This window comes from Herpailurus yagouaroundi, unplaced genomic scaffold, assembly GCF_014898765.1.
Source record: "Herpailurus yagouaroundi ecotype Mexico unplaced genomic scaffold, PumYag 28, whole genome shotgun sequence".
NCBI classification, from domain to species: domain Eukaryota; kingdom Metazoa; phylum Chordata; class Mammalia; order Carnivora; family Felidae; genus Herpailurus; species Herpailurus yagouaroundi.
This window is the reverse complement of record NW_024412376.1, coordinates 1,324,814-1,349,791: the sequence shown is the minus strand read 5'-3', so window position 1 is coordinate 1,349,791 and position 24,978 is coordinate 1,324,814. Positions and strand designations below refer to the sequence as shown.

The 24,978-nt window shown below is 39.3% G+C and overlaps 1 protein-coding gene across 4 annotated transcripts in view; it reads left to right on the top strand.

The window, feature by feature from the left end:
- Positions 1-24,978, top strand: part of CSGALNACT1 (chondroitin sulfate N-acetylgalactosaminyltransferase 1) — a 262,123-nt gene that overhangs the window by 23,220 nt on the left and 213,925 nt on the right. For 2 of the 4 annotated variants that reach the window (XM_040498138.1, XM_040498051.1), the window contains one exon: positions 6,656-6,882. The exons of the other annotated variants lie outside the window; for them this stretch is intronic. The gene's annotated coding sequence lies outside the window, so the exon portion shown is untranslated. The remainder of the gene's footprint in view (positions 1-6,655; positions 6,883-24,978) is intronic. 4 annotated transcript variants of the gene reach the window in all.

The window sequence follows — 24,978 nt, the reverse complement described above, 5'->3', positions numbered from 1 at the left end:
CTCCTGGCTGACTTGGATGCCTTTTATTTCTTTGTGTTGCCTGATTGCAGAGGCTAAGACTTCCAATCCTATGTTGAATAACAGTGGCGAGAGTGGACATCCCTGTCTTGTTCCAGACCTCAGGGGGAAAGCTCTGAGTTTTTCCCCATTGAGGATGATATTAGCATTGGGTGTTTCATATATGGCTTTTATGATCTCGAGGTATGCTCCTTCTATCCCTACTTTCTTGAGGGTTTTTATCAAGAAAGGATGCTGAATTTTGTCAAATGCTTTCTCTGCATCTATTGAGAGGATCATATGGTTCTTGTCCTTCCTTTTATTGATGTGATGAATCACGTTAATTGTTTTGCAGATATTGAACCAGTCCTGCATCCCAGGTATAAATCCCACTTGGTCGTGGTGAATAATTTTTTTTAATGTGTTGCTGGAGCCAGTTGCTAATATCTTGTTGAGGATTTTTGCATTTATGTTCATCAGGGAGATTGGTCTATAGTTCTCCTTTTTAGTAGGGTCTCTGTCTGGTTTTGGAATCCGGGTAATGCTGCCTTCATAGAATGAGTTTGGAAGTTTTCCTTCTGTTTCTATTTTCTGGAACAGCTTCAAGAGAATAGGTGTTCACTCTTCCTTAAATGTTTGGTAGAATTCCCCTGGAAAGCCATCTGGCCATGGACTATTGTTTTTTGGTAGATTTTTGGTTACTGATTCGATTTCCTTACTGGTTATGGGTCTGTTCAAATTTTCTATTTCTTCCTGTTTCAGTTTTGGTAGTGTATGTTTTTCTAGGAATTTTTCCATTTTTTCCATTTTATTGGCATATAATTGCCCATTTTGTTGGCATATAATTGCTAATAATATTCTCTTATTATTGTTTTTATTTCTGCTGTGTTGGTTGTGATCTCTCCTCTTTCATTCTTGATTTTATTTATTTGGGTCCTTTCCTTTTTCTTTTTGATCAAACTGGCTACTGATTTATCCATTTTGTTAATTCTTTCAAAGAACCAGTTTCTGGTTTCATTGATCTGTTCTACTGTTTCTTTGGTTTTGATAGCATTAATTTCTGTTCTAATCTTTATTATTTCCTGTCTTCTGCTAGTTTGGGGTTTTATTTGCTGTTCTTTATCCTGTTCTTTAAGGTGTAAGGTTAGATTGTATGTCTGAGACCTTTCTTCCTTCTTTAGGAAGGCCTGGATTGCTATATACTGTCCTCTTATGACCACCTTTCCTGCATCCCAGAGGTTTTGGATTGTGGTTTTATCATTTCCATTGGCTTCCATATACTTTTTAATTTCCTCTTTAACTTCTTGGTTAGCCCATTCATTCTTTAGTAGGATGTTCTTCAGTCTTCAAGTATTTTTTACCTTTCCTAATTTTTTCTTGCGGTTGATTTCAAGTTTCATAGCATTGTGGTCTGAAAATATGCATGGTATGATCTTGATCTTTTTGTACTTGATGAGGGCTGATTTGTGTCCCAGTATGTGGTGTATTCTGGAGAATGTTCCATGTGCGTTGGAGAAGAATGTATATTCTGTTGCTTTAGGATGAAATGTTCTGAATATATCTGTTAAGTCCATCTGGTCCAGTGTGTCATTCAAAGCCATTGTTTCCTTGTTGATTTTTTTGATTAGATTATCTGTCCATTACTGTGAGTAGGGTGTTGAAGTCTCCTACTGTTATGGTATTACTATCAATGAGTTTCTTTATGTTTGTGATTAATTGATTTATATGTTTGGGTGCTTCCACATTTGGCACATAAATATTTACAATTGTTAGGTTTTCTTGGTGGATAGACCCCTTAATTATAATATAATGCCCTTCTTCATCTCTTGATACAGTCTTTATTTTAAAGTCTAGATTGTCCGATATAAGTATGGCTACTCCAGCTTTCTTTTGTTGACCATTAACATGATAGATGGTTCTCCATCCCTTTACTTTCAATCTGTAGGTGTCTTTAGGTCTAAAGTGGGTCTCTTGTAAACAGCATATAGATGGATCTTGTTTTCTTATCCATTCTGTTACTCTGTGTCTTTTGATTGGAGCATTTAGTCCATTGACATTTAGAGTGAGTACTGAAAGATATGAATTTATTGCCATTATGTTGCTTGTAGAGTTGGAGTTTCTGGTAGTGGTCTCTGGTCCTTTCTAATATTTGTTGCTTTTGGTAGTTATTTGCTTATTTACTTATATATTTATTATTCATTCATTCATTCATTCATTCATTTTCATCTTTTCGCCCCTCAAAAAGTCCCCCTTAAAATTTCTTGCAGGGCTGGTTTAGTGGTGACAAACTCCTTTAATTTCTGTTTGTCTGGGAAACTTTTTATCTCTCCCTCTATTTTGAATGACAGCCTTGCTGGGTAGAGAATTCTTGGCTGCATATTTTTCTGATTCAGCACATTGACTATATCCTGCCACTCCTTTCTGGCCTGCCAAGTTTCTGTAGATAGGTCTGCTGCAAACCTGATCTGTGTTCCCTTGTAGGTTAAGGACTTTTTTTTCCCTTGCTGCTTTCATGATTCTCTCTTTGCCTGAGTATTTTGTGAATTTGAGTATGATATGCCTTGTTGATGGTCGGTTTTTGTTGAATCTAATGGGAATCCTCTGTGCTTCCTGGATTTTGATGTCTGTGTCTGTCCCCAGGTTAGGAAACTTTTCTGCTATGATTTGCTCACACAACCCTCTGACCCCTATTTCTCTCTCTTCCTCTTCTGGGACCCCTATGATTCTGATGTTGTTCCTTTTTAATGAGTCACTGATTTCTCTAATTCTTAAATCATGCTCTTTTGCTTTAATCTCTTTTATTCTTCTTTGTTATTCTCCATAAGTTTGTCCTCTATATCACTGATTCTCTGTTCTGCCTCATCCATCCTTGCCGCCGTGGCATCCATTCATGATTGCAACCCAGTTATAGCATTTTTTATTTCATTCTGACTAGTTTTTACTTCTTTTATCTCCACAGAAAGGGATTCTAATCTATTTTCGACTCCAGTTAGTATTCTTATTATTGTGATTCTAAATTCTGGTTCATACATCTTGCTTGTATCTGTGTTGGTTAAGTTTCTGGCTGTCGTTTCTTCCTGCTCTTTCTTTTGGGGTGAATTCTTTCGTTTCATCATTTTGAAGGGAGAAAAGGAATTATTGAGGTAGAAAAAATTAAAATTAAAAAAATTAAAATTAAAAAATATTAAAATTAAAAAATTAAAAACACACAAAAACCCCCAAATAAATGATGCTAGATCCTAGGTGTGTTTTGGTTTGGTGTTGAAAGTGGCTTGATATGTTAGAGAAAAAGGGGAAAGAAGAAAATAAAAGGAAATCGTTTAAAAATTTGAAAAAGTGAATACACTGAAGTAGACTAAAATGAAATGATGGAAGTAAACTAGAATTTGAAAAAATTCACACAAAAGTAAAAAATATAGTAGAAAAAATTAAAGAAAAATATTTTTAATAAAAATTAAAAAATGAATTTTTTCTCTTTCTGTATTGAAGAAAAAGAAAAGAAGTGAAAAAGAGAAAAAAAATAAAAGAAAATTGAATAGATGGACCTGCCAACAGACTGAAATACTACTGAAATTACTTCGTTTCCCCCTAGAAGTCAGACTGTGAAGTGCTTTATAGTCCATAAGCTAATCAGGTGGTGAGACTTCTATTCTTGAAGACTGAGGTTGGCCCACTTGCGCGGGGCTTAGTGTAATGGCTCCATTCTCCACTTGACGGCGCTGCTAGCCTACTGGGGTTGATTGTTGTGGCGCTTGTAGGTGCCTATGTGCATGTGCAGGAGCGGTGAAAATGGTGTCACCCAGCTACCCAGTTCCTAGTATTGGAACTCTGTTCTACCTGATCAGCAATCACGCACCTGTCCTTTGTCTTCAGCTTTTGTCCACTCCCTGCTTTTACACTGTCTGTGACCAAGCCCCAGGTTGTACTTCTCTCCTGAGTTTTGTCTCAGATGTGGCTGTTTTCTGTGGCCCCTTACTTCTGAGGGACTGCGGCTTTGACCTGTTCTGCCCCTCTGCAGAGGGTTTAACCGAGCAATGGCCAAATGCCAGGAAAGTTTGTGGGACCGTGCTGCTGCCGATGCCCGGAGACTACGGCCAGGTGCCAGCCTGCCCCAGAAAAAGTTCTTGAGATAGTTTAGCAGCAGCGTTTCAAGGATTATGGAAAATCACAACACACATCTGGCACCAGGCTTCACCCTTAACGACCTTGTTCCAGCACCAGCGAATGTGGCCATTCTCTGGGGTCTGTTGGGCCCAGGTTGCCTCACAGCCCCTACCAAATGTCCTTCCAGCAGTGGAACCACTTCTCCCCGTGTGGCCCAAGAACCTCCCAGACCCCACTCTGTTCCTGGGTCTTTTCCCTTCCCACTAGAGCACTTTCCGGTATTGAGCTGTGGAGTTGCAGGCTCTGTGCTCCCCCTGTTTACAGTCTTAATGGATTTAAACCCTCTCCTTTCTCCCTTTTTAGTTCAGTCCCTGTGGCTGTTTCCAATTTTCCCCTTTCTCTCCAGCTGCTTTTGGGAAGGGGTGCTTCTCCCGTATTCTCCCCACTGTCTCTGTCCTCTCTGCACGCAAAAGCACCTCCCTGCCCTCCACAGCCTCTGTCTCCTCAAGTCACCTCTCTGTGCCACGTACCTGCTGAATTCTGTGGTTCAGGTTGTGCAGATTGTTGTGTTAATCCTCTAATCAGTTTTCTAGGTATGCAGGATGGTTTAGTGTTGGTCTGGCTGTATTTCATGGATGTGAGACATACAAAAAACTTCCATGCTGTTCCACCATCTTGGCTCCCTCCAATAAACTTTATTTCTTACAGCAGTTAAAAGTGTACAGTAAAGTGAACAGACACATAGAGTTCCCGTGTGTTCCCTTTCCCCCAACCCATGGTTTTCTCTAGTGTTAACTTTTGCACTGGTATAGACTACATTTGTTACAAGTTATAATTCAATATTGATACAATTAAAAAAATTTTTTTAACGTTTATTTTTGAGAGAGAGACAGAGACAGAGTGTGAGTGGGGGAGGGGCAGAGAGAGGGAGACAGAATCTGAAGCAGGCTCCAGGATCTGAGCTGTCAGCACAGAGCCTGATGTAGGGCTCAAACTCATGAACTGCGAGATCATGACCTGAGCTAAAGTCGGACGCTTAATTGACTCAGCCACCCAGGCACCAATACTATATTATTAACCAAAGTCCATAGTTTACTCTAGGGTTTATTTTTTGGGTTGTATAGCTTTCATGTCCTGTATTCATGAAAGTATTAAATATCATACAGAGTAATTTGAATATTATCCCCTAACTTGACCTATTTGTCCATCTGCCCTTTACTCCACCCTCAGCCCCGCCCCCTCACATGGGCAACTACTGTCTTCTTACTGTTTGTATAGTTTAACATTTTCTAGAATGTCATATAGTTGGAATCATATGGTTCGAGGTCTTTTCAGACTGAATTTTTACTTAGAATATGCATTAAAGTCCCCTCCCCTCCCATGTCTTTCCAGGGATTGAAAACTCATTTATTTTTATCACTGAATAATATTCCATTTAATGGATATATGATTATTTATTCATTCACCTATTGAAAGACATCTTAGATACTTGGTTGCTTCTAAGTTTGGGTGTTATGAGTAAAGCTGCTATAAACATTTGTATTCAGGACATAAATTTGTTTCAGATATAAGTTTTCAACTTATCTGGATAAGTACCTAGGAGTGCAATTGAAGGGTTAGATGGTTAGGCTCGCAAAAGCACTCTCCTAACTTGTTTTCATAGTCACATTTGAACTGTAATTTTTAAAAGTCCAATTTTGTTCATGAATATATAATAAAAATACCCATACATATTTGGAAATTCTATCAAGATTGCTAAATTCTTTGGAATAGTTTGGTGGTAGGAGTAGGAAGGTAATATCTTGCTTGTAAGGGTTTGAAGGAGCAAAAGGTGGAAAAGTGAGCTGTTTTGATTGATTGATTGATTGAGGGAGGGTGCAAGTGAGTGAGGGGCAGAGAGAGAGAGAGGGAAAGAGAGCGAAGCAGGGCTCCTGCTCAATAGTGAGCTGTTTTCAAAGAGGAACTACATGATGTGCAACAAACTGTCATTATATTCACTGACTTGGAAAGTATTGTAGAGATATTGAAACAAAGAGTTGGGAAAACTCCCCTGCACAACTGTATGTTTCCTGTTCTGGTTTGCATAGGGTCTGGCCTCTGGATGCTCCTTGAAGCCTCTTGGCACAGCTGCACTGTCAGCTGGGCTCGTTTTCTGAGATTAGCACAGCATAGAGCGCTTCCTTCTACTCGAACATCTCACTGTCCACATTCCTGCTGCCAACAGAGCCTACCATATAGCTTTTACTTAGGATGTCGGCAAAACAGTTTCTTCTAAATATTTAAAAAAATTAATATACTCTCCAAAGTAAGTAAGACCAGAATCCCGACATGTGACCTTCGCTTAGTAATTTTTGAATGACCCAAAATACTTGCAGGCCCCTTCTTATCTATTCTACATTTTGTAAATAATTCAGCCATTGAATTTTATAGAGTTTATAATATATTGCTCTTCTGAAACACAACACTAGTCTGTGGTGAGAATTAAGATTAACATGAAAATACACATTTTTAATCCATTTAGCTGATGATTACTTGATTCTTTTTGAATATTCAGATGAGCTGAAGAATTGCAAGAGAAACAAAGACAACTTTACATTCCAAGAGGCGTGCCAGTGCATGGCTATTTTTAGTCCCTGGCATCAGTCAGGACATACTTGTTGGATATCAGGTGTGTTGAATGTGGCACACGGTCACGGTGATATGCAGCAGGCTCTCAGCTGACCTCTCCCGACCTTGTAGGAATACCCTTGCATCTGTGAGACTCCAGTAAATGCTTTTCAGGTAAGCCTGTGATGCCTGAGTTTGGCTGCTGTGGGTTTGTGAGGTTCATTGTGGGGGACGGCATGGGGCCACAGAAGATTTGCTCTTTTTTAGGGGACCAATAGACAGGTAGGGTTCACAGATATTCTGTGGTAAGCTCAATCATTCAGCCACCTAGTGCTAACCTTGTTGCTAGGACAAAGGAAATAATACATATATTCTCTGAGGAGTTTATCAACATGGCTGTCATTTTTTCTTAGCCACTTGACAAGATCTTGACATTGAGGAAGTATGTCCCTGCACCACTCCCTTTAAATTCTAGCTCAACACAATAGATGCTGTAAAGCTTCAAAATAGGTTACCATTTATGTGATTCTTACTATGTGCTATGTCTTTCTTTCAATTAATTATTAGTTGTCACAAACATCAATGAGGTGGATGAAAAATTAAGGCTTAGAGAGATTAACTAACATGTCCAAACTGGTAAGGGGATAGCTCTGAGATTGACACTCAGGTCTTTCTCACACTGAAGATGGGGCTTCCTTATCCACAGTGCTGTCCTGCCACCTAAAAATAGACTTGTCTATACCAATGCAAGAAGCTGTCACATTTGTCTGACACAGTTGTGTTTTTCTAAATAAGGGCTCAGTATTACTCCTTGTTCAACTACCCGTAATATAATTACAATCAATTTTGATGTTGCTAAATGATTTTGAATTATCTCCTCAAATTATCTTTATTACTTCTCTGAAAAACGGAGGCTTAATATATTGATAAGTTGTCAGAATTGCCCTTTAATTTTTCAGTGATCAGTAATACCACCCAGGATCTTTCTCAGCTTCTGGAGATGACTAGAGCTTTGTAAATACACACACTTTCTTGCTCTCTCTGTCTCTCTCTCAATCAGTAAGGTCATTGTCTAATTCTCTTAGGATCCTTATGCACACCAGGACCCATTCTTATTTTACGCACACTTACCTTGTATTTCTAGTATTTTTCTCTTGTTTTTCTACTGAGTATTGATTTTTGTCTTCATTAATTCTTCCCATAACTGCCAATTTCCTTCATTCTTTGTGTTCAACATCTCTTTTAAAGTGTTACTGAGGGGCGCCTGGGTGGCGCAGTTGGTTAAGCGTCCGACTTCAGCCAGGTCACGATCTCGCGGTCCGTGAGTTCGAGCCCTGCGTCGGGCTCTGGGCTGATGGCTCGGAGCCTGGAGCCTGTTTCCGATTCTGTGTCTCCCTCTCTCTCTGCCCCTCCCCCGTTCATGCTCTGTCTCTCTCTGTCCCAAAAATAAATAAACGTTGAAAAAAAAATGTTTTAAAGTGTTACTGAATTGACTTATTCTGGATTTGTTGATTTCTCATTCTTAATTTATTTCTTGTTACTTTTCTTTCATTTATAAGGCTTATTGTATTTTCTATAACATGCATTTTGCCCCCTTCTGTGGTTATTTTGTTCCTTCTCTGGGGATTATTTTTGCTTTTTTTTCTACCCCTTGGTCCCCAGGTCTGTTCCAGGCTCTTTGGAGTCTGGGTTGGGGTGTAGTGGAGCAGAACCCAGGCCAGCACTGCCTGGGGGAAACTTCAAGGACTGTCAGGGTCTGGGCTCCATATAATCACTGAGGGTTATTGTTAGATCATTCTCTTCCTACCTGTCTCTGGCCCCCCTGCCAGCACCAACCAAAGCTCCCCCTTCTCCCCCACCCCCTCCCCCCCCAGGGCCTGCAAGTTGGCCAGGAAAGGGAAAGCAGTGCCCACAGCATCAGGGACACGTGGCTGGCTTCTTTGGTCCCTGGTCTTTCATCAAGAGAATAATGGGTTCCATTCATTGTTAGGCATACTGGGCTTTGAACCAGATGTCTAATATCTATTATCTCAAACCTTACCCCCACCCTGAAAGGTTAATTACTATCTATGTTTGACAGATGAGGAAACTGATGCTCTGAGAGGTTAAGGATCTTGCCAGAGAGTGAAGTTTATAGATGGATGCACTGGGATTCCAGGCCCTGTCTGTGTGACTCCAGTCTCCATTGTTTCCACCACAGCATTCTGCCAGAATGAACTTGTTACTTGAGTACTTTCTACACCTTTTGTTATCTGCATTTGGATTAGATCCTTCTTGTTCTAATTAGAGGGTGTTTTAAGTATTCCCTACTGTTGTATCTTAATATTATTGCATCATGCTCCCAAGAGTTGTTTCTCCCTACTTAATTCATTAAGAATCCCAGTACATTGTTTCCTTTGTTTATTGTATTAGAATCTAGTAGCTGGTGAATCCTGTTTCCCAGCTTCCTGCCACAGTGAGAGCAGGTCTAAATGAATTATAATGTGTTGCTCTGACAATCTAATAATAACAAAATCAAGGTTATTGATCATTTTCAACTTAATGAATTAAATTTTCCTGCTTACAGGGCTTTTACATGGACCCTTAACTTTGATTGATGCTGGTTCTTTTACTTTAGACCTGTGTCTTGCCTATACAGAGTACTCTGCTGATGTTCACAAAGAAGCATGATTGGCATTGGCCTGACTGTAGGTTGGGTTAAGATGCTGATACATGGGGGATATGTCTCAGTTTCATAAAGTACTTTTAATTTTTTTAATTAAAATTTTTTTAATGTTTATATTTGAGAGAGAGAGAGAGAGAGAGAGAGAGAGAGAGAGACATAGAGAGAGGGAGACACAGAATCCGAAGTAGGCTCCAGGCTCCAAGCTGTCTTCCCAGAGCCCAATGTGGGGTTTGAACCCACTTGAACTGCAAGATCATGCCCTGAGCTGAGTCACCCAGACACCCCGAGTACTTTTAATTATTAAAAAAAAATTTTTTTTTCAACGTTTATTTATTTTTGGGACAGAGAGAGACAGAGCATGAACGGGGGAGGGGCAGAGAGAGAGGGAGACACAGAATCAGAAACAGGCTCCAGGCTCCGAGCCATCAGCCCAGAGCCCGACGCGGGGCTGGAACTCCCGGACCGCGAGATCGTGACCTGGCTGAAGTCGGACGCTTAACCGACTGTGCCACCCAGGCGCCCCTAATTATTTTTAATCTACAATACAAAGATTAGATGCATGAGGTCACTGTCAGTTCTGTAATTCTGGTTTTGAGTAAGTTTTGGCTTGATGAGTATCAACATTTCCTTTCTTATTTTCTCTTTCTTTCTTTCTTTCTTTCTTTCTTTCTTTCTTTCTTTCTTTCTTTTTAGTGATAACCACTCTTGAACATTTGGGCATATTTCTTTTTAACCTGTGTGTGTGTGTGTGAGTGAATTTTATCACAAATGAGATCCTAGCACATACACAATTTTGTATTCTTTCTCAATTAATGTAGATAATAAATTCTCCATCATTAAAAACTCTCCATGAATATAATTTTAATGGCTACATAGTATTTCATAGTATGTATATGCCATAGCTTACTAACCATTCCCCAGTGTTAGGCATTTAAATCATTTCTCATTTTATGTATAATGCTCCCAGGTCCGCTGTAGTGCATCCATTTTTGTCCAGATTTATGATCGTTTCATTTATATTGATTCCTTGAAGTGAAATTAATAATAAAAAATATGACCACTTTAGAGATACTTGGTAAATAACGCTTGCCAGATTACTTACCAGAGTTTGTTTCCACTCCAGCCAGCAGTGGGGGAAGAGTGTAGGACTCACTGCCCCCATGCACTGTACATGGCTAATTTGATAAGCAAACGCTAATGGTGCTATTTTGATTTATATTTCTTTGGTTACCAGTAAAGCTAAACATTTTTTATCTATATATTAATTTTTTTGAGTCATTTAAAAAACTCTCTACTTTTTATCTATTGAAGTTTGGTATATTTCTTACAGCTTACAAGGGATCTTTATATGCCAAGGATACTGACCCTTTTTCCATTTCATTTGTTGAAAATTTTCCTAATTAGTTGTTGGCCTTTATATTTTTATAATTTTTTTTGATGTTTACCTGTGTTTAACTTACTAAATTTTACTGAGCACTTTAGTTTACTATGTAATTTATGAAATACTATAGAATATATAATTTATGATGTAAAATTAAATATGCTAATTTAATTTACTAATTTTGATTTTTCAGTTGTCAGTTGTTATCTTTTGTGTGAGTGTGATTTCTGCCATCAGTTTTAAAAGTCTTTTTCCCTTAGATTTCAAAAAAGAAGAAAGTCTTTTCAAATACAGGAAGATAAGTATATTTAACTATATGTTTTTTTTTTTCTAGCTCCTCTAATGGAATTTTACAACTTCAACTCTGTGATTTACTTGGCATTTACCTTGGAGTACATTTTGGGATTAAAAAAATCTAACGTGATTTCCCCCTATAGATAATCAGTTGACCCTGCAATATTTTTGTTAAATAAGCCATTGTATCATCACACTTCATGACTTCATCATGTATTTATGTTTTATCTAACTTTTGGTCTGTTTCTATGCTGTTTTGTTTTATTGATCTGTTTCTGATTTATCCTAGAATGATACTCTTAATTACTGTATCTTTATAATATGGTTTATTACTTGAAAGATTGTATTTTTCCTTCTTCCAGTATTATCTAGAACTTACTTATTTTAACCTTTTCTAAAATATAAATTATAGCATCATTTAGCCCAATTCTTTATTTGACCTCTATTTCCCTTGACCTCTCTCCCCTCCCACCCTGAAGTAAAAACCAATAAAATAATAACTAAAAGGAAACATAAATAGCTCTAGGATTTTTGTTGGAACTGTGTAAAACCAATAAAATGATTTAGGCAGAACTGAACTTTTTTAGTGCCTATCTAGAAAGGCACTTTCCTTTTAAACAAAAGCTTCTTAGTTTTTTTTGGGTCAGAGATGGTCATCAGGTGGCCCTGTGTGAGCACCAAAGATGTTCCAAGGCAGAACTGTGTGACCACAGCCTGCAAATGGCCAAATGTGGCCAAAGGCTGCCAGCGAATGCCCTCAAGCTAGAATGGTTTTTACACTTTTAAAGGGCTGTAAAATGAACCAAAGAAGAATATGCAACAGAAACCTTATGTGGCCTACAAAGCTGAAAATATTTACTATCTGGCTCTTTACAGATAAGGTTGGCTGGGGGCACCATGAAGCAAAACACTAGCAAGCAAGCTGAAGGCGTTTGGAGTTCACTTGTTTGTCATGAGTCATGGCTTTGCTTCCCTTGCTACCTCTTCAGCACATTGTTGGGAAGGTTTTGTTTGTTTAATTTATTTAAGGTGATCTTATCTGAGGATGTCAGTGAACATCTATAGGTTTTGTTTCTTCCTACATTTCAGAATGTTTTTATACATTTTATTTTTATTTTTTTTCAACGTTTTTTATTTATTTTTGGGACAGAGAGAGGCAGAGCATGAACAGGGGAGGGGCAGAGAGAGAGGGAGACACAGAATCGGAAACAGGCTCCAGGCTCCGAGCCACCAGCCCAGAGCCTGACGCGGGGCTCGAACTCCCGGACCGTGAGATCGTGACCTGGCTGAAGTCGGACGCTTAACCGACTGCGCCACCCAGGCGCCCCTGTTTTTATACATTTTAAAAAGTGCCTTGAGTGAGTGTTATGAAACTTAAAAAAGAAATAGTACTTCTTTTTGAAGGATCATGTGGTCTCAAGACAACATCTTGTTTTGATGACCCCTCCCCAAAGTAGGGCACGCAGGGCCACTGGATGGGCTCAGGCGGAGTCCCTGGGGTCTGCCCTGTGCTCCAGCCCCACAAGCAGTGCTGTTTAGTAGATGTCTTAACCAGAGCAAGGCCTTTTGTTAACCTGGTGTGATCTGGTTTATTATCCCATTAACTCCCATCTGTTGTTACTGGAGAAAGCCGGCTCCCCTAGGACTGGACATGGAGTGTGGGTCTGGTGGGTTCAGGTGAGGAGGGAGCCCAGGAGGGACTTGGGTATCCTGAAGGTTTAGGAAGGAGATGTGAAGAGGAGAGATGGTTGGAAGAGACAGACAGGGTCTACAGGTCACTGTTACTGGTAAGGAGAGTAGGTTCCATGTCTCAGGAGACCTGAAAACCCCACGGACTGAGGGACTTAGAGAGATGAGTCAGAAAAATGATACTGAATCTGCCTTTGCCCCAGATGTTTCCATCGTTGCTGAAGGAAAGGCAGGAGAGGACTAAGTGAGATTTTGTTTCGGGTTTAGCAGCCTGAGTCTCACCTGTGGGTCCCAAACTCTAACAGGCTTTCATTAGGGCTTCTCTCCTGTGCCTTGGAAAATGTGATTGTCCAGAGTTTGAATTCAACCTTTGGATGTTCTGAAAGGAAAAACCACCAAAGTTTAAGCCTTAAACTCGTAAGTTTACCTTCTGAAATATAAAAGGTGTTTGCTGGCAGTTTCATAATCTTTTTTTGTTTGTTTTTTTCCAAGTGTAGAATTATTCAAGAGTAGTGTAAGGTCCTGCAGAGTTTGGTTAATAGAATTTACAGCAGGCAAGTCAGGCAAATACCAGATTTCATGGAAAAGCTTCTAAAGCAAAGTTGTTGGAATTTAAATTAGATTTGAATGTGACAGATCCACTACTGAGAAATGCTATAGTGCCTCACGGTTAAATTCTACAGGAATCTGCCTAGAATTAATAGTGTTGTTTTTCTGATGCAGTGGGTACTGATTTTGAGTTTTGAGTCCAAGTTTATACACTTTCCAGATGTAATCATTTTACTCAAGTAAAAGAAAATACGGCTGTATCAGGGACTCAAAACCATTACATTGAGAATGTGTCTGGCAACAGTTTAGTGGTCCAGTCAAGAATATTCTAGCAATTCAATTCTGAGGAGGAGTTATGGGAAAATTTCCTGCTCATGAAAAGTAGAGTTTTGAGAATCAAGGAGGAAACAGTGAAATTAAAAATATTAGGAGGTCTATCTATCTCCAGCTCACACATTTCATAAAGTGAACTGGATACCTGGCAAATTGCTGTAGGGTACACTGTGAGATTTTAATGCTAGTAAACTATTTGTTCACTAGAATATCCTTGATGGAAATCAGAGTTCTTTCACTGTGTGTCTCTATCGTTTCTGGCAAGTGCCTTGGACACTTAGAGCTCTTGTTAGCAGGCAGGATGGTTCAGTGAGTCCCACGTGTGGGCTGACTTGAGGCGTTGGGAGCTACCTACATGGGTGCTATAACAGTTCAGATCCTTCCCAGGGCAGGGCTTCATTCCTTTCCAAGTCATTAGAACATATCCATATATATTCCTGAAGGATTGTGTCTAAACTCCCTCAGAAAGGGGTTCCTAGAAGATTTTTAAAGATGTATTTATTTCTTGGGGCGTTATGAGCTATAGCGTCTGTCTTGTTCATCACTTTATATTCAGCTCCCAGATGGGGCCTCACACATTATAGATACTCAATACATATTTGTTGAGGGAATAAATGGACTATAAATTAGGTGTTTTGAGTTTACAATCCTAGTTCTCATTTTAACCACTCTACAATGTTAATAGTAGGGGCCGATTTTTTATAATTCCTTTATAGTTTTATTTGACCATCACAGCAAGAGTCACAAAGAGGGTATTAGTCAGGATATGCTAGATTATGCTGTGGTCACAATGCCATGGTTTCAGTGGCTTCACACAACAGAGCAAAGTGCACTGTAGTCTGGGCAGCAGGACTTGATGAGGTGACTTGGTGATCCAGGCTGCTCCAGTATCAACACGACTTTGTCATCCTCAACCCCAGGCTGGATAAGAGTGGGGCTGCAGCGTCATGCATGTGCTTTTCATTGTCCAGATCTGGAAGCAACATGCCATACATCTGTCCATGTTTCATTGGTCAGAACTGGTCACATGACACCATCCAACTGCAGGGGGACTGGGAAGTACCCTTGCAGGGAAGGAGAGAAAAACCAGAAGTTGATGTATAATGATAATAGCTATCATAGGCCCATTATACAAATATCTCCATTTTACAGATGATAAAATTGAGGCCCAGAGAAGATAGGTTACTTATCCAAAGTTATGCAATTGGTGTATGGCAGAACAAAGCCTGGTACTTAGGTTTGTTTGTTTTCAAAGCCCATACTCTTTTTTTAAATTAAGTTTTTAAATTTTAATTCCAGTATAGTTAACATGCAGTGTTATGTTAGTTTCAGTTGTACAATATAATGATTCAACAATTCTATATATTACTCAGTGCTTTTCTTGGTAAGTGTACTTTAATCCCCTTCGCCTGTTTCACCCATTCCCCACCCCCCCCCCCCACCTTCCCTCAGTAACCATCAGTTTGTTCTCTATAGTTAAGAGTCTATTTCTTGGCTTGTCTCTCTTTTTTATTTCCTTTGCTAATTTGTTTTATTTCTTAAATTTCACATGTGAGTGGAATCATATGGTATTTGTCTTTCTCAGATTGACTCATTTTGCTTAGCATTATACAGTACTCTCTAGCTTCATCCATGTTGTTGCAAATGGCAAGATTTCATTTTTTTTTATGACTGAATTATATTCCATTGTGTATACATCACATCTTCTTTACCCATTCATCTATTGATGGATACTTGGGCTGCTTCCATAATTTGGCTATTGTAAATATGTGGCAGCAAACATAGGGGTGCATGTACCCTTCTGAATTAGTGAATTAGTATTGTTTAAAATACAATTCTTTAAAAAATGCTATTTTTAAAAAAAAGTTTACTTATTTATTTTGAGAGAGAGAGAACATGCACGCAAGTGGGGGAGAGACCATCAGTGCAGAGCTCAACATGGGGCTCAAACTCATGAACTGTGAGATCATGACCTGAGCTAGAAATAAGAGTTGGACGCTTAACCAACTGAGCCATATAGGCACCCCAGTTTTTTTGTATTTGGGGGGTAAATACTCAGTAGTGTGATTATTGGATTGTAGGGTATTTCTATTTTTACCTTTTTGAGGAACCTCCATACTGTTTTCCACAATGGCTATGCCAGTTTGCATTCCCACCAACAATGCACAAGGATTCCTTTTTCCTCCACATTCAGTGCCAAACAATATTCTTGTTGTTTCTTGTGTTTTTGATTTTAGCCATTCTGACAGGTGTGAGGTGGTATCTCATTATAGTTTTGATTTGCATTTCCCTAATGATGAGCGATATTGAGCATCTTTCAAAGCCATACTCTTAACCACCATGCAATATTACCTTTCTTGAGGAAATTAATTTTCTTCTAAAGAAAACTTGATCTTAGTGAAGGGGAGAATAAAGAAGTATTGGATTTGGGGTTTGGGTACTTGGTTTATAGGACTGATCCCATCACTGACTTTCTTTTACATATAGCTAAGCTACTTCTCTTGGCTGATATCCTCACATGGGAATAATAATTACTATAATGGTAATATAAAGTAATGCATATAATAGCACCTGAAGAGCCATAAAGAGTATAAAGATATGATGATATTACTACTGACACCTGCTTTGTGCATTAGTCTTGTGCAGATTTATCACATGTAACAAGCCTCAAGATTCTTACAAGAAAACCAGTAGACCCTTCAAATAATCTTGGTACATTTAGGTGTACCAAGCTTTACTTGGTAAAGCTTTACTTTACTTTTGTAAGCTTTAGCTTACAAAAGAATATGCTATCTGTTACAATATAAAGCTTAACTTTCATTACATTCATTACTGAAATGATGTTAAGTTTCAACTAAATTTATTAGCTCTCACTTTCTAATCCTCCTTCCCCTATATTTTTATTATATAACTTTTTGAAAACTGTTCTTTTATTTTTTTATTGTTATTATTTTTAAAATGTTATTTATTTTTGAGAGAGACAGAGACAAGAATGCGAGTGGGTTAGGGACAGAAAGAGAGGTAGACACAGAATCCGAAGCACGCTCCAGGCTCCGAGCTGTCAGCACAGAGCCTGACGTGGGGCTCGAACTCACGAGCTGTGAGATCATGACCTGAGCTGAAGTTGGACACTCAACTGACTGAGCCACCCAGGTGCCCCAAAAACTGTTCTTTTAAAAGTGTGTATCCCATGGAGCCTGGGTGGCTCAGTTGGTTGAGCACCCGACTTCAGCTGAGGTCAGGACTCTGGGTTCTTGAGTTTGAGCCCCATGTCAGGCTTGCTGCTATCAGTGCAGACCCCACTTCAGATCCTCTGTCCCTCTCTGTCTCTACCCCTCCTCAGCTTGCACTCTTTCTAAAAAATGAAAACAACAACAAAAATTTTTTAAAAAGTGGGTATCCCAAAGAGCATTTCCAGATGGATATGTCATTGTAAATTCAGGAAGGTTTTTAATATATTTTGCCATCTGTTTATAGTGACATGGAGTGGCTCAAGTCAAAACAGGTGCATGTTGTTGTGACCTTAGTAAGAAAAGCAACCCTCTTCCTTTGTAGCTGTGGGAGGAGGGGGAAATGTTTTTGTCAAATGTGTTAAATCACTGGCCCTAGCTTCCTGTCCCCCAAAACTTGGTGTGATGTTGTGGTTCTCAATATTCATCTTCTATTTTGAGTATCTCCCAAGCTTGATGTTGTAATGCATCTCTTCTCCCCAGTCCCACCTGGCAGATCTCAATCATGCCGGAATGTGTGGTCCACTGAGGGCACCCAGAGCCTCACATTGCTTTAGATGTGATATAATAGATTTTTATGGTCCTTTGGCTTCTTCCTGGCAGTGGTTAATAATGCAATGCATAATTAGACTAGAAAAGAAAAAGTTTTCTGTGAAAATTTGGGAGCAGAATTCGCATTAATTAAAAAAAATACCCAGCATATTTTTCTCAGACCCCATCTCATAGACATGTTTATTCCTCATTGTTTAAATATAACCCTCCTTAACCAAGGGCAAGCATGCTATGCCTTTCTCCTCCTCTCCCGTTTGGACATAAAGCCTGTTATTGTTGATTGTTCTGCAGTTGGGTCCCTTGAAAATGAGATTTCATTTAAGTAGAACATTTTCATTACAGGGTATCAGGCCTCTTTAATTTTGTACTTTTAGAGTGGCTAGGACAACATTTACATTTACTCCTGATTTTCTCTTTTCAGAGTCCTGGACAGACAGGGAGGATTCATTAGAGAATAGATCATGATGACACATCTCTTTATTGGTGAGCCATAAAAGTTTGGAGAAAGAGCACAGAAAGTAGGCATTTACAGTGTTAAAAGCCTTCGGCAAATTATATATGCTGTGGTTTTAACTGACCTTGGAAGTTATGTAAGTCTTTGTATGTACTTTTGTATCTGAATGTGGTCTATAAAAATGATGGTAATCTGTTGAATTTATAAAATAGCTTCCCAGAGGCCTGGTTCAGCTCTTTCATACTGGTGAGCAGTGAATTGACACTGTGTCTCAGTTTGGGGAAGGAACCACTTTGGTTGTACCTCCTTTCTATTCTGGTTCCTTTCAGTTCCCTTACACAAATACTTCTTACAAAGCTCTCCTAAAACTACTTAAATTCCAGGTGGGTCAGTCTGTTGTGCCTTTAGATTCCATTCACTTGTAACGCATTTCAAGTACCCTTTCCCCCTTTATTGTTTTTTTCTATTGCTCCCTTTTCAATTCTTCCAGTTTCTTTAACTTTACTTTGAGATAAATTTTTAATGCTTCTGAAAACCAAAATTAATTAGAATAATGAGCCAAGCGAGATTAAAAATCTTACAGGGCAGAAAGAAGGGTGGGCCCACGGTTAGGTTGATCCAGAGCCGAGTAGGCATTGATGGGCTGTGGCTACCACCCTGGGCAGCCTCACAACCATTTCTTCCCTTCAGGTTGTCCTTGTCTCTCATTCCCAGCTCTGCCTTCTGTAGCAGTAGACACAGGTGAGACAGGGGCTGTCAAGGCGGGCCTCTCTCAGGAGCTGACATCCCAGCCGAGACCTGAAGGGTGCTTTGCTGAGAGGCAGGAAGGGCATTTCAGGTACGGAGAGTGTTTCAGGATATGCTAGGAGTTGGGAAGCTAGAGATAAATCCCACTTAGTGCCTGACAGTTTAGGCTGGTTGTCAAGCCACTAAGCTTGATCTGCTGCCACTTCCTGTCTCCCTGAAACTGACACTTCCTGTAACCCATTTTTTGGCTTCAGTTAAACCGGTATCTCTTTCAACCTGCAGTTTCACTCCAGATAACCTTGAAGGGAGCTATTTACCTGATTCCTCCAGCCAACGTCAGCCTAATGTCTGTAAGAGGTACAAATTCTGATATATATGTTAAAAAACATCAACAAAATACTGATCAGTGGGGCGCCTGGGTGGCTCAGTTGGTTGAGCATCTGACTCTTGATGTCGGCTCAGGTCATGATCTCATGGTTCGTGAGTTCGAGCCCCATGTCAGGCTCTGAGCTGACAGCATGGAGCCTGCTTGGGATTCTCTCTCTTCCTCTCTCTCTCTTTGGCCCTCCCCTGCTCACTTGTACTCACTCTCTCTCTCAAAATAAATAAATAAACATTAAGCACACACACACACAAAACTGGTCAAGCTAATTTAGCGTAGACTCTCATAGAGTGGTGATAGGTAGCAGAATATGCCACCCCTGAGTGTGCCTTTTTGGCATATTGATTATTTTGAATTTAAGTTACTTGAGAAACAACCATTGCAAGAAGGACAGTGTAACCCTTCTTTGTCCCCCTGAAGGCAGGAAGTAAATCTCTCCTGTGAAAGCTACCTCCCTGTACCAGGAGAGCATCCTTATCACTAGAGACAGGGAATTCAGAGCTGAGAGGGCTATCTAAACAAACCTTATTACTTCTTCACTAATTTACCACCCAACCTCAAACCCCTTTGTCAGGTCAAGTTTATTGCTTCCTTGTCAAAAAGGCATAAAAGCTGCCTGCTTTGGTCACTTCTTTGAATGTCATATCTTTGGGTTCTTATACATATGAAATTAATTTTTTTATGTCAGCTTAATTATTCAACCAGCCAAACAACCTAGAAGGGAAGAAGGGAAAAGTCCTCCCCCTTCAATGGGTATAATTCTTAAGCTGTAATTTTCTGCCTCAGATGTAAATGATACTAAGAAGTCAGTCCTACAGCAGCAGTGACAAACTGGTTCCTAGTTATTTGCCCTCCCTCTTACTTATTACCTTTTAAAAACTTTGGCCTCAGTTTTACAATTAGATCAGCCCTGAAGGGAAGCTGCTTACTACATATGCTGCATTAGACTTAATTTGCATGGAATAATATTAACAGTATCTGTAGGCTTAGTTTCCTATATATACATGTGACCACATAACCATTGTGCTAACATTAAGTTTTAAATGCTTTCATTTTAAATATCAGCCTTTGGGGGGAATAATCAAGACCCAACAGAAGGGAAAATTAGGCTTGTGACATTATCATGTCAAAAAAAGAGAACATTATCATAAAGTGGAAAGGAAAACAGTAAAATAAAAATCTTACCAACTGCAGAGGGTAAATAAAAAAGAATGATGGCCGTTATTACTAAATACGAAAATCAACAACTCTAACGTGAGAAAATTAAGGTTTTTCATGGAAAAGGAGGGGTTTGCATATCAACTAGAAAAGAGAGCCTTTAAGGCAGAACAGTTTCCTTAGGACATTGTAATGAGAATAGAGGACACAAGTAAGTCATTGCTTTATGTCATAAATGATACATTTGAAACCGTTGTCTCAAGGCTCTGATTAGCCTATGAAAGCATCCACATTCAAATGGTAGGAAATGATGCATTACATAATCAAGGTAAAAAACTTCATAAAACCTCTGAGAGGACTGTCAAGCTATTCATTTTGAGTAGACAATTCTAGAAGGATGTTACAAAGATCTCCATAAAGTTGGGGAAAGCACTATTGGCTGTGTGTAGGTGGCCCCAGGGGATCTCAACTACTGTGGAGGCTGATTTTGGCCAGATGGTGTTGTTCAGATATATAAAAAAGAATAAGCCAATCGTGTCTTTCTGGGACCTGTCGATACTTTTCAGAGGCAGAAACAAGTAGAAAATTTAAAAGCCCTTTTTAAAAAAATTTTTTTTAACATTTACTCATTTTTGAGAGACAGAGAAAGAGCGTGAGTGGGGGAGAGGCAGAGAGGGAGGGAGACCCAGAATCTGAAACAGGCTTCAGGCTCCGAGCTATCAGCACAGACCCTGACACAGGGATTGAACTCCTGGACTGTGAGATCCTGACCTGAGCTGAAGTCGGATGCTTAATGGACTGAGCCACCCAGGTACCTGGAGGTTAGCTCTTCTTTTGAAGCGAACCCAACTATGCAAAAATGGTGCTGATTTCATTATTTTTTTTCCTGGGGTTCTGGCATCTCTTATATATCATTTCTGGGAATTCTACCGTGAAATTTGACAAATTGTGTGAGAATTCCTCTATAAAGGTCAAAAGGAGCAGGGCTGTGAAAAGTTGAAGGGGAGAGTGGAAAGACTTCCTAGCTGGCCCACTGCGAATGCCTCACGTCTGTGCTCTGCTGCCTGTCCCTTTATGATGTGACCACAGCATGCTGAGGAGGTGGAGCGGTGTCCCCAGATGCACAGGGAGCAGCATTAGATGGCTGACGCAGCCATAGATGGGGAGTGTGCATCAGGGGAGCTGGACAGAGAAGCAGCCTCAATTCACTGCAAGTCCATGACTGCAACGATCCATGGCCTCCACAGGTTCTGTGAGGTTCAGGCAGGTGCCCGGCCACAGCCCAGAGCTTTCCAACCAGTGTGTCCTTTGGAAAAGATGGACAGCCCTCTTCTACCTCCCTTCCTGTTCTGCGGGTCCCTGGCCAACCTCAGGTACAGGGAGTGCTGTGAAACATGAAATAAACAGAACTTATTTATTATTGAGAGCAAAGGAGCACAGTGACTTAATATAAACACATTTAGGTAGACATTTCTGGTACTTAAAACACCTAAAATTTCCAGTGAGGGAGTTCTGACCCCACTGATACCTGATTATCATTACTGACTTGGAGATGTTCTCATCACATCGTTAAGTCATGTTCTTATTTATATATGACAGCTGTCTTAGTCAACTCCAGCTACCATAGCAAAATATCATTGACTGGGAGGCTTAATCAACAAAATGTCATTTCTCACAGTTTTGGAGGCTGGGAGTCCAACTGCCAGCATGCTGGTTTTCTGGTGAGGACTTTCTTCTTGGTTTGTACACTGCCACCTTCTTGTGTCCTCACATGGTGGAGAGAAAGAGAATGCGGGGTGGTGGAGTGTGCTCTGCTGTCTCTTCTCACGAGGGCACCTATCCTACCATGAGGGCATCATCCTTTTGACTTCATCTAATCCTAAGTACCTTCTGAAGGCTCCATCTCCAAATACCGTTACACTGGGGTTTAGGGCTTCAAGATAGGAACTTTGGATGAATACAATTCAATCCATACCAGCAACTTTCCAGCCAAACGTATTTTATATGTATAAAAGTAACAAAATGTATTTGTAGGATTAATAAATATGACATATAATATCACAGGCACATTTAATTTTTAAGGGGAAGTTGTCAATTTCCCAGCTTATTTTGTGTTTGTTAAATATCAGACACAGAGAAAATGATCTCACAAGTCCTTGGAGGTCCTCCATGGGCTGTGCCCATAGACCTCTAGGCAGTATCTCTGGAGGCTGTGTTCTTGCTAAGGGAAATGTGGGGACAAGTAGCAAAGTACCAACTCTGGGTCTGGACAGGATTCTAGCTCCTGGGGAGGGAGTTACTACATCAAGCCTGGGCCCCAATCTTAGAGGAGCTTTGAATGCCATGACAGTTTGTCCAGATCGTGGGGTTTGAACCTCCATCTGGCTCCAGAACCCATGTTGCAAATAGTATATTATCAGTTTTCTTTTTGTGGTGATTTATTTTTATTTTCCCCTAGCTTTATTGAGATGTAACTGATACATAGCTTTGTGTAAGTTTAAGATAGACAACGTGTTGATTTGGTACATTTTATAGATTTCAAAACAAGTAACGGCCATAACATTAGCTAGCACTTCCTTCTCGTCACATAATATTGCTCCTTGTTTGTGGTGAGCATATTTTAATGTTCTCTTTTAAATCCAGTTTTAATGAGAAATAAGTGATATATGTTACTCTATAAGTTTAAGGTGTACAGAGTGATGGTTTGATTTACATGTATTGTGAAATGATGACCACACTAGATTCAGTTAACATCTATCATCTCATGTAGATACAATGAAAAGAAAGAAGAACAGAAAAATTCTCCTTGTGATGAGAACTCTTAGGATCTACTCTCTTAATGACTTTCCTGTATATCATACAGCAGTGCTAATTGTAGTCGTCATGGACCTCCAATTCCCCTCCCCCACCCTCTGCCTCTGGTTGGTGGTATGTCTGATCTCTTTCTGTGAGTCTGTTTTTTGTTTGTTATTTTAGATTCCACATGTAAGTTAGATCATACAGGATTTGTCTTTCTCCATCTGACTTCTGTCACTTAGCATATTGCCTTCAAGGTCCATCCATTTTGTCACAAATGGCAAGATTTCCTCGTTCTTTTATGGTTGAATGATATTCCATTGTGTGTATATGTGTGTGTATGTGCATGTGTATACATATATATATAAGGACATTTAAAAAACTACTCTCTTTGCAACATCAAGTATATGGTACAGTATTATTAGCTGTAATCACCATGCTGTGCATTAGATTCCCAGAACTTGTTAATCTTTTTTTTTTAAAGGTTTCAAATGTATTGTATTTCTTCAATTATGCCAGAACTTGTTAATCTTAAAACTAGATGTTTGTACCCTTTGACCAACACCTCTCTGCTTCCCCCACCCCTCAACTCCTGGTAACCACCATTCTACTCTTTGTTTTCTTTGAGTTCAGCTTTTTTAGATTGCACATTAAGTGATACCATTCAGTATTTATCTTTCTCTGACTTACTCAGCACAGTGTCCTTAAGGTCCATCCAAGTTGTTGCCAAATAGGATTTCCTTCTTTCCCGTGGCTGAATAATATTCCACTTTATATGTATAACACATCCATTCATCTGTTGCCTAGCACTTAGATTGTTTCCTCTTGGCTACTATGAGTAATGCTGCAATGAAAATGGGAGGGCAGATATCTCTACAAGATACTGAAATCAGAAGTGGGATTTGCTGGATCATATGGTAGTTCTATTTTTACTTTTTTGAGGAACCTCTATATTGTTTTCCATAGTTGGCTGTACCAATTTGCATTCCCACTAATAGTAGACTAGGGTTCCTTTTTCTCCATATATTCACCAACACTTGTTACTTCTTGACTTTTTGAGGATAGCCATTCTAACAAGTATGAGGTGATATATCCTTGTGGTTTTGATTTTCATTTCCCTGATGATTAGTTGATGTTGAGTACCTTTTCATACACCAGTTGGACATTTTTTAAAACTTATATTTTGTTTTTTAATTGAAGTGTAATTAACATACAGTGTTATGTTAGTTTCAGGTATACAACATATTGTTTCAACAATTCTTTAAAAAAATTTTTTTTTAACATTTGTTTATTTTTGAGACAGAGAGAGAGACAGAGCATGAACGGGGGAGGGTCAGAGAGAGAGGGAGACACAGAATCTGAAACAGGCTTCAGGCTCTGAGCTGTCAGTACAGAGTCCAACGCGGGGCTTGAACTCATGGACCGCGAGATCATGACCTGAGCCGAAGTCAGATGCCCAACCGACTGAGCCACCCAGGCGCCTCTGATTCAATAATTCTATACATTACTCAGTGCTCACCATGAAAATTGTAGTCATCCAACAATGTTATTACAATATTATTGACTATATTCCCTATGCTGTACTTTTCATCTCTGTGACTTATTTATTTTATTACTAGAAAATTTTACCTCTTAATCCCCTTTATCTATTTCTCTCAACCCTCCACCCACCTCTGCTTTTGCAACCACCAATTTGTTCTCTGTATTTGAGTCTGTTTTCTGTTTTTTAGTTTGTTTTTTCTTTTAGATTCTACATACAAGTGAAATCATATGGTATTTGTCTTTCTTGTCTGACTTATTTCACTTAGCATAATGCCATTTAAGTACATCCATGTTGTTGCAAATGGCAAGATCTCATATATATCTCATATATATATATATGATATATATATATATATATATATATATATCATATATATATCTCACATCTTCTGTTGGCCATTTGGATGTCTTCTTTGGAAACCTGTCTATTGAGTTTCTCTATTTTAAAATTGGATTTTTTTTTCTATTGAGTTGTATGAGTTCTGGATATTAAGCCCT